Source organism: Meleagris gallopavo, chromosome Z (assembly GCF_000146605.3).
Source record: "Meleagris gallopavo isolate NT-WF06-2002-E0010 breed Aviagen turkey brand Nicholas breeding stock chromosome Z, Turkey_5.1, whole genome shotgun sequence".
Classification (NCBI taxonomy): Eukaryota; Metazoa; Chordata; class Aves; order Galliformes; family Phasianidae; genus Meleagris; species Meleagris gallopavo.
The window spans coordinates 40,447,145-40,457,354 of NC_015041.2; positions in this window are offsets into that span (position 1 = coordinate 40,447,145).

The window sequence follows — 10,210 nt, forward strand, 5'->3', positions numbered from 1 at the left end:
TTTTGGCCAAAGGAGCATGAAAAGAAATTACTAGTACTTTCACAATAATTCTGTTTCTAGCTTTAAAATATGTATTTCGATGTCACATCTGGTGTCAGGTGCATTTTGTACCTCTAAAGGGACTTCTGTTCTCTCTGTGAAATGTGGGGCATCAATGTGCAGAAATCCATGGGCCCTGCTGTGGTACACCCATATGCGCTGAGGAAGCTGGCAGAGGTGATTGCTGAACCACTCTCTATCATCTTTGACAGGTCTTGGAGTACAGGAGAGGTGCCTGAAGACTGGAGGATAGCCAATGTCAATCCAGTCTTCAGAAAGGGCCAGAAGAAGAATGTGGGGAACTACAGGCCAGTCATTCTCACCTCTTTCCCTGGAAAGGTGATGGAACAGCTTGTTCTGGATGCCATCTCCAAGCAATCGGAAGAGAAGAAGGTCATCAGGAATAGTCAGCACGAACTCACCAAGGAAAAATCATGCTTAACCAACCTTGTAGTCTTATAAGATGTTATCACCAGCTCGGTAGATAGGGGGAGAGCAATGGATATGGTCTATCTTGACTTCAGCAAGGCTTTTGATAATGTCCCCCATGACATCCTCATAACAAAGCTAAGAAAATGTGGGATAGATGAGTGGATAGCAAGGTAGATTGAGAACTGGCTGACTGGCCGAGCTCAGAGGGTGGCAATCAGCAGTGCAGAGTCTGGTTGGAGATCTGTGACTAGTGGTGTTCCTCCAGGGGACGGTGCTGGGTCCACTCTTGTTCAATATCTTCATTGAGGACCTTGATGAGGGAGTAGCATCTGCTCTCAGCAATTACGCTGATACAAAGCTGGGAGAAGTGGCTGATATGCCAGAGGTTGTGCTGCCATTCAGCAAGACCTGGACTGTAGAGCTGGGCAATAAGAAATCAGATGTGGTTTAAGAAAACCAAGTGTAGAGTCTTGCACTGAATAACCACAAGTATCAGTGCAGGTTGTGACATGCTGGAGAGAAGCTCTGGAAGCTCTGTGGAAAAGGTCCTGGGGGTCCTGGTGAATGACAGGTTGGCCATGAGCCAGCAGTGTGCCTTGCTGGCCAAGAAGGCCAGTGGGATCCTGGGTTCCAGGTCAAGGGAAGTGATCCTTCCCATCTACTGTGCCCTGGTCAGGCCCCACATGGAGTACTGTACCCACTTCTTTGCTCCCTGGTACAAGAAAAAGACAGGGATCTCCTGGAGAGAGTCTGGCGGAGGGCCACAAAGGTGATAAAGAGCCTGGAGCATGTCCCCTATGAGAAAAGGTTGGGTGACCTGGGTCTGTTCAACTTAGAGAAAAGACGACTGAGAGGTGATCTTATTAATGTTTATAAATATCTTAGGTGTGAGAGACAAAGGGACATGGCCAACTTCTTTTCAGTGGTCTGTGAGGACAGGACAGGAGCCATAAACTTGAGCATAGGAAGTTCCACACTAATATGTGAAGGAACTTCTTCACAGTGAGAGTGATGGAGCACTTGAATGGACTGCCCAGGAAGGTTGTGGTGTCTCCTTCTCTGGAGATATTCAAGACCCACCTGGATGCCTACCTGTGTAGCCTGCTATAGGGAGCCTGCTTTGGCAGGGAGATTGGACTTGGTGTTCTCTAGGGGGCCCTTTCAGATCCTACAGTTCTATGATTCTGTGGTTCTGTGATTCTTTTATCTCATGATTTCTTGGAAGTACTCCAAACTGCTGCTGACCCTAGAGATCAAATGGCTTCAGCAGGAAATATGCCCCTGTCTTCAGTAAGACCAGGTTTTTACCATGTGTTTGTGTGTTTAAAGGTTTGTAACACAGTATTTTGAGTGTCTGGGTCTTTATTTATATATATATTTTTCCCCCCCACTTAATATCAGGAAGGTTCATGCTCAGTTACACTAATAAATTGCAATATACCTTTTCCATTGCCACTGGTTTTGTTATTTACTGCAGCTAGACATTTAAAAACAGAATTCTATTTGGCAGGTGGATGGGTGGTACTAAAAGCCTGCTTGCAGTGGTGCTTGGCTGAGCAGTTAGGCATTCCATTAAGACATACCTCCTTTCCTCCTTTACACAATGGGCAGCAAGTTACATCAACTCACATATTGCTGGTAGTTTTGATCTCTTTCCAACTTGCTACATTAATTTGGAATAACTTTCAGTCTCAAGCCACCAGAGACTGACGTTTATTTTGAGCAGGACATTCATGTTGACGAAAAAGGAAAAGCAACTGCCCTCAGTATGTGCACAGTAATGTTGTGTCCTGAAGCATTATGATCTTTCTGCTTGCTACTGGGATCTCTAACAGTACTATCGTTAAGTACAGGCATCTATTTTGTATCCATAGCACTGGCAAAAGAGTTGGTGTTTCACAACAGAACTAGATGATGTAGGGGAAAAACATGCTGAGCTTTCCTTAAAATAAGAAAATAATCCTTAGGACTGCTTATAAAGCTGGGAGAATTTTAGAAAGCTCACAGGCAAAGCCAGAGGCGGGATATATGTGACGATCCAGTAAAACACTTAACTCAAACACCATCCCCACAGTAGAAAAATGTATATGTGAGGTTATGCAGCTTTTATTATTGTGCCATCAGCCTCACTGATTCCTGCTTGGGTGAAGCACAGTTGCAGCTTGCCCATCCAGCCGCACTGCCACAGTTTGCCATTGCAGGGCATGGCTTTTTGTGTGGGGCAGGCCTGAACATGTCTTTTTTTCCTGAACTGAGCAAGACCACTGATGCAGCAAATGACAGTGAGGACAGAGTACAAGTGAATGGTGAATGAACATCTCTGAAGAAGTGAAAAGTTCTTCACAAGTGCTGAGTGAATGAAAACAAAATGTTTGTGGACATAGTAAATAACTGAAAGTTATAACTACATGCAATCATCAATGTTGTATGTGTAATTAAATCAAGATATCAGATTACATGGATGTTGCCCATAATATTTGGCAGGAAAATGTCTTCCTGACGTGAAAATGGATGACAATATCCATTCTGAATTCTGGTCTCAGGTGTGCAATGGGAACTGAAATTTCAGTCTTCTGTAGTGACAGAACTTCAAAAGGACAAAAGCATACTTGAAATAGTTGAAATGTGACTAAGATATACTAACAATAAAATATTAGTATGAAGTTTCAGGTTTGCTAGAGCTAATCAATTCTAGTTTCTTAGGTTTTTTTCTCTATAAGGTCTGGTAAAAAGTCAAATGAACAAAGTTTTTCTGGCAAGTGAGACGTTCACCAACTCCCTGCTGTGTGGTTTCTCTGCAATCTAATAAAGGACAACAAAAACTTATAGGAACTTATAAACCTGAGACTTTATCTTTTTATGACAAACACACAGATTTACACAGCATTCACAGCTTGAAGCAAGGTAAGAAAACCTTATTTATTTGAATAGGAGAGAGAAAAACTCAATCTGAAAAGAAAGCTAATAGAATAATGAAAACTGCCTTAAAGGAATCTCAGATTTTCACATTTATGTGTTTGAGAGAATTAGCTGTGAAAATGGGGCTATCCAATCACCCAGTTCACATAATGGAAATCACAGATACTGCAGGCAGTCAGAATACTGAATTTTTCCAGTTTAATGCCTTAAGCAATATATGGCAGCAAAAAGTTCTGCAAGATGATTGTTCAAATATTCTCTGAAAGTATATTTCCTCTGGGTCTTGAGTGACTGCCTTTTCTCCCCTATGGCACAAAATTGACAAAGGAGTATTTAATCAAAGGAGTAATTAATCATTCTCTTTCCCTTCCTGAGTCTATATTTGACCTTAATTTTTTTTCTTTCCTCACAAAACCAGGGGAAACATGGGAAGTTTCCCTTGGCTGTCATTTGTACCAGCATTGCTTTCTAACTTATCAGAGCACCGGGATATTTGACCTGAAGTACAATCCTGTTATATCCAATGAGAAAAGTAAACATTCTAGAATAAGGGGCTCTAAATCATTCGGACTTATGCTGGGGAAAAAACAATAAAATAAAATAAAATTCACTCTTATGACTTAATTAGTAAGCTGTAACCTGAAAGGTTATCCAAATATGTCCTTCTGAGCAGACTCATAGGTTTGGGCAGGCCCCCACTGGTGTATATTGCACCTGTGCCTTCAGCACCTGCCTGGCAGCAGGATGAGTGGAGGAAGCTAGGGCTGGTGTAGGAAGGCTAAGAAGGCCTACGTTTCATTTCCACCATAATGGCCTCCTTCTAGTGAGGTCAGGCCACAGAGAGTCTGCCTCTTGACTAGAGCAGCCAACACTTCGGCGCTGAAATGTATTGTAAGTAAGGCTTGGTGTTCTGTATTTCATACATTCTGGACCCCCCTTTTTTGAGGCAGGCACAGTAGCACAGTGGGAAATGGCTGTAGTGCAGAGGACTATCTTCCCTTGCAACCCTCAGAGAAATCCTAGAATTTTTAGTATTCACCACTCGCAGGCAAGTCTCACCTTTATAATGTCATGGAAATCTTTGTAGAAAATATTTGAGGGGAAAGCTGAAAGGTGAGACAGGCCCGATAAGTGAGAGTAAAAAGGCAAAAAGGCTTCGCAGTGACTGAGAATAAGGAGGGTGAAGGGGAATAGTTAGAGATAGTTTATAGAAGCAAGAATGTAGAGCTTGTTAGAAAATAAGGGATGGCAGACTCTGTATCTGGGATAGTGAGAAGGGGATGAAGGCCATAAAGATAAGTGTTTGAGAACAGCCCGAGGACATTTGGCAGGGAGATGATTAGATGTCCACAGGGCAAGAAGAAACCAGTTTGGGGGGGACGCCCCTCCGAAAGGCCAGGAGTCTACAGCAAGAAAGTTCAGAAACCTTTGCGAGGAAAACAACAAATCTTCATCCCACAAGCCACTACGCATGCGCAAGAGGGGAAGGTCTGCATGCTAACGAACATGAATATGGATCTGAATCCAGGAAAACTATTGATTATGTATTAGTTTCGCCTATATCTGTAGTACGATTTTTTTAGAAGGTGTGCAAGTTAGGCGGATCTATCCCTCTTGCACCCGGTGTCTGCGCAGCACTGAATAAACCGTACCTGCTTTGTAATCTTGGGTTACAGAGTTTGATTCCGCATGTCAAAGCAGTAAAGCTCATAGACTAATCTATAAAAGTAAGCTCCTCTGAAAAAAAATACAAGAATGCACACTGATTTTCACCATAAATAGATTTAGTTGCTGCTAATGGGCATAATCATGTTCTGGAATGGAGTTTAGTGTCCTCTGAGCAATTGCAAAGAAAAAACTAGGCACCATGTGATAACGCTGGTGGGCAAACTTAAAAACAATTGAGTCTTTACATGCATATTAAATGTAATTCAGGTTCTAAACTGGGAGATCTTGGAGCTTCTTCAGATATTAAACTCCCACTGAAATTGACAGCAACTCTAGCAATCTCTCAAAAAGCAGTAGGTTTTTTATTCACCTGAGTAGATTTCAAATATTTGTTCTAGAACAGTTATTTCTAAATACACTGGCATAGATGCTGCTCGTAAGCAAAGCACATACACTACCTGAACAAGTTCAAGAGTTTGTCAGGCTATCCCCTGGTAGTTCATATAACTTAGTTTTTCAGGGTTCCAAAAAGTCAAGCAAAATGTTGATGAATTGCTTTCCACTTCAAAGATCCCCGACAGAGAGACTGATTACAGTGTGCATAAATCAGAAAAAAAAAAGTTACAGTGAAAATGTGTAGAACAGCAGCGGGGAGCTACCAAATAAAATGTACTGCCTATTTATACATCTAGGAAAACATTCCAAGGATTTGCGTGCTGAATTATCTCATAGAAACTCTCTTTTCCTCAAACAATCCACAGCTGAACAGTAAATGGCAATGATACATAAATAGAGATAAATAGAGCTGTGCCCTCGAGAATATAAGGATGTGTAATTTTGGAAACTCAGTATGTACTTTAGTGTTTTATGTCCACCATGTGATTCCTTCCTTTTCGGTTTCTGTATTTTTAGTCCTATTGATGCAAATGTGTTATCTGGAAACAGATAAAGCACCACTTTATCTTGTTGGGACCACAAGCAGCGTACTGGTGGGATAAAGTCATATTGACCTGAGGTGGCTCAGCTGTTGGTGCACAGCCTTGTTCTACCCACTGAGCTAGGAATTCAAAGCAGGGAGCAACGTCAGCATATCACACTGCCTGCTGCTACTGGCTTTATTTTGATTGCTTTATTGGAAAGAAGAGGGTCTGCAGAACATTTAAAGCAAACAGATTGCCTCAGTGTGCAGAGGACTAAAAATGACATGCTGCTCCCCAAATGCTTAGTATTTTGTCACCATCAAGTTATACATAGCCAGTTCTATTCTGAGGCTTGTCCCTAAAGCATCTGGAGCAGCAGGAGCTTAAGCCAAAATCTTCCTGGAAAACTTTTAGCACAGTTTACTCATACAATGTGGGAACACAATTAAAAAACACTTAAATCCAAAAGCGTAATGCATTAAGCTTTTCTTTGAAGGTACTTCTTACCTATGCTTTGCCAGTGCTAAGACAGCTTCACTAATGTTTAGGACAAGTAGGAGTGAGAGCAGAGACATGCAACAAATGTTCCATATAGCAGTGTTGCACCAGAAGATTCCCACCACGTTCAGGAATGGTTGGAACTCTTTGACAAAAATCTTGGGTAGTTGCTACTGGAAGTGGCATGCATGGATTAGCATGGTAAGATATTTCATTTGTGAGATATTATTTATGGTGACAATCTGGACTTTGTATGTGGGATATACTTGCAGGAGTTTAATTAAAAAAAAAAAAGTGCTAACTCTTTTGGGCCATTTTTCCATTTTTTTTCCTTACCTCATTTTAGATTTGAAATATACTGAGGGATTTCATGGAAGTGAAATCCTTTTACTTTCTCCCATGCCACTTCCTTAAGAATGAAGGATGTATTTATAATGACCTACTCTGACAAGAAGTAAGTAAATAAATAATTACAGTGAAATCAATTAAGAATTTCCTACTAATTTCTATGGAAGCTGGATTAAATCCCAAGAATTGCATTAGTTTTAGAGCAAATATGAAAGGGGAATAAATGTCTTCCTTCGGCAAGAAGAGAAAGAGGGACTTTCTGAGGTATCAAATTAAAGACTAGGGGCTCATGTTCCTTTTATTATGCCCAGACAATATAGTGTGGCAATAGAACAATTAAACATTTTCAGGGTTTCCTTAGAAATTTTCTCATGCTGCCTCCTTCAGATACGACTTGAACACACACACACGCAAAAAAAACACCTCTCTACCAGCAGTTATAACATTCCTCCCTCCCCAAACTGTTCACCTTGCATTATTAATGAATTTGTTTTTGCTCTTACAGTATGTCAGTCTAAGAATACACACAGGCAGTTCCATGTTCGGATGAGCCTAGGGAGCGCACAGTGCCTGTTGTATGTGCTGTGCCTTGCCTGTGAGACAGCACTAACCAGGATTAGCAGCTTGCTGGGAGTGAATGGTGTGGTACAGCAGGTCTTCTGCTGGGGGACAATTTAGAATAGCTGTTGGGGGGAACTTCAGGGGAAAATCTTTCCTCAGATGTTGGTGAGGCAACTGGCACAGGCTGTCCAGAAAAGCTGTGGATGCCCCATCTGTGGAGGTGTTCAAGGCCAAGATGGGGACCTGGGCAGCCAGTTCTGGTGGGTGGCAGCCCTGCCCACAGCAAGGGGTTGGAACTAGGTGATGTTCAAGATCCCCTCCAATTTATATCTATGTTTGGTTCTATGATTCTGTGATTCTAAGATTCTGTAATATGCCACAAAATGCATTCAGATCACAGTGGAGACACAGCATCTTTGTCTCTACTAATGTTGGAAAATCTCACAACTATCAAATTTCTTTTCAAATTTTGAATCTACTCATGTGTATGTTCTGAACAAGACACCAGTTTCTTTGGCCTGTTTGGACATTTGGAATTCACTCCTATATGACCACTACTTATGCAATTTTCTGAAGCACAAAAAACTGAGACTACTGAAACAAAAAATGAGTTTGTATTCACTCTTCTTCCAGGGTGGTCAACAGCAATGAAAAACCAGGAGCAAGCAGAAAATGTAATGAAATCTTGTGATATTAAACATGTCTACTGTTGTTTTTTTCTGTTTACTGTTTGCCTTGGTCAGCATCCAAAAGCCCCATTATGGCATGTTTAACCAAAACAATAAAATTCTTATATATATGTATATATAAGACACTATATACTACTACTATATACTACTATAGACTACTACTATATATGTAGAAAGAGAACCTGCTTGAAGAGCTCACAGTCAAAATGAAGAGCAAGAAGGAACAAGTTGAACTTAAAAATAATCAAAGTGAGGTGTGGGTGGTTCCATGACTGCTTAGGTGGCTGTGGAAATCTGACAAATCCCAGTCTCCCAGTGAAAGGCAAATCTTTTTCTGCTGCTTTGTTGTTGTAGTTTATCAAAACGGTCTGTTTCAACCTAATCTGACACTGGAAAATGCCTTTGCTACTGCTCAGTCTATGCAGAACTACAATAAAAAATAAAAATAAAAATAAAAAAGCCTAGTTGCAGCATGTTTGCTGATAGATTTTTTTTTCTTCATCTTTTTTCGCTTTTACTTATTCTGCTTCTGTATCACTTAGTTCATGTTTACATTACTCTTTCAAAACCTGCAATGTACTGCAGTCATTAGTCCTTAACACTGAGCGTTTTGTTCTACTGCTCTGCTGCAGCTGCACTGTGCTGCTTGTTCAAGTAGAAACTGTCCTTCTAAACTATTTCAGATCTCTGATACAGAGTTAACACATCCTGCACCAGACTTCAGCAATCCATGTACAAAACTTGGCTGGAGGGCATTAGGCTTTCTGTCTCTTTCAAGCAGCCCAGGATTCCCTAATACAGATTTATACGTGTAGCTTTATCATCAACTTTTGCAAGTGACTCCTGCCCAGAATTCAGGACTGCTTTCTTCCCAACCTATACTGAGAATGCTTACTATCCTGCCTTGCATGTAGGGTATTTATTTAATTTCTCAGACTCTTTTTGAAAAGATAAATGCTCAATTCTCAGCTGCCAATAAGAAAAAAGCATTTGTATATTCTTTGAATGTCAAATAAACTCATTGTGACACAAAGACCTCAAAATGTAGAAGTGCCCTAAAAGCTATTAGGACATCTGAATTCATTAATGTACAACAGCAGATATAATTTGAACAGCCTTCTGTACTGTTCAAAAATTAGATTGCTGGACCCTGATCATTCAAGTTCTGGTTGATTATTGTATTATCTACTGAGTTGACAAAGATTTACACCAAATCTTTGTGCATACATGCATGCGTAACAGGGAACCAGTTTCATGAGGCTTGGAGAATCACAGATCCTATTATGGCATCACTTAGTCCCTGGTGCATAATAGCATTATTCTTCTTTATTCCCTTTTTCACAAGTGTTTCTGCTGTAATTTGTTTTCTTTAGTCATTGTAAATGGTGCTATCAGGAAAGAGACACCTGAAATTTCTTTAGAGATGACTGTCTTGAAATGGCCCCAAGGTGCTAGTACTGCAAGGCTGTTAATACTGCAAGCTGACTTTCTCTCATTTCACGCTTCTACTTTCCAAGAGAAAATAAATACTGAAGAAAATGTGTATGTAGCTTCGGAATTTTTTCTCAGGCAAGTAGCAAAGTGCAGCAGAAAACTGTGCTGCTGTTCTTTCCTTCATATCTTTTCCAGTTGTCTCTTATTTTGCTGTCAGGTCAGCAACCACCAACAGTTACGGACCTAGTGCAACACTGCAGCAGTGAGCAAAGGAAAGCTACTGACAGCACGAAGGAAGAAGACCTTTCTTCAGTGCCCTATTCCAGCAAGTGAGAATCTCCTTGTAATATGCTTCTGTCTGGACTGAACAGAACAAACATTCTTTGATGATGTGAAGAGTGTCTTTGTATCATCAAGGGATTAAAAGCCAGATGCACTCATTAGTTGAGAGGCATATAGTGCCTAGCAGACAACTTGCACTCCTTTGTCAGTGATTCAGGCTAAAATACCCTCAGGAAGATGGTATACGAAGTTGCTAATGCCTGCACCTTGAGGAATTCTGTAGGATTAATCTTTCTTTTTTTTTTTTCCCCCCTGAAAATATGACATTAAGTAGGGCCTTAATGTGATATTTTATTGTGATAATGTCTTACACATACCCATATAAACCTCCGCCCCCCCCCCCTCACACACATGGGAGTT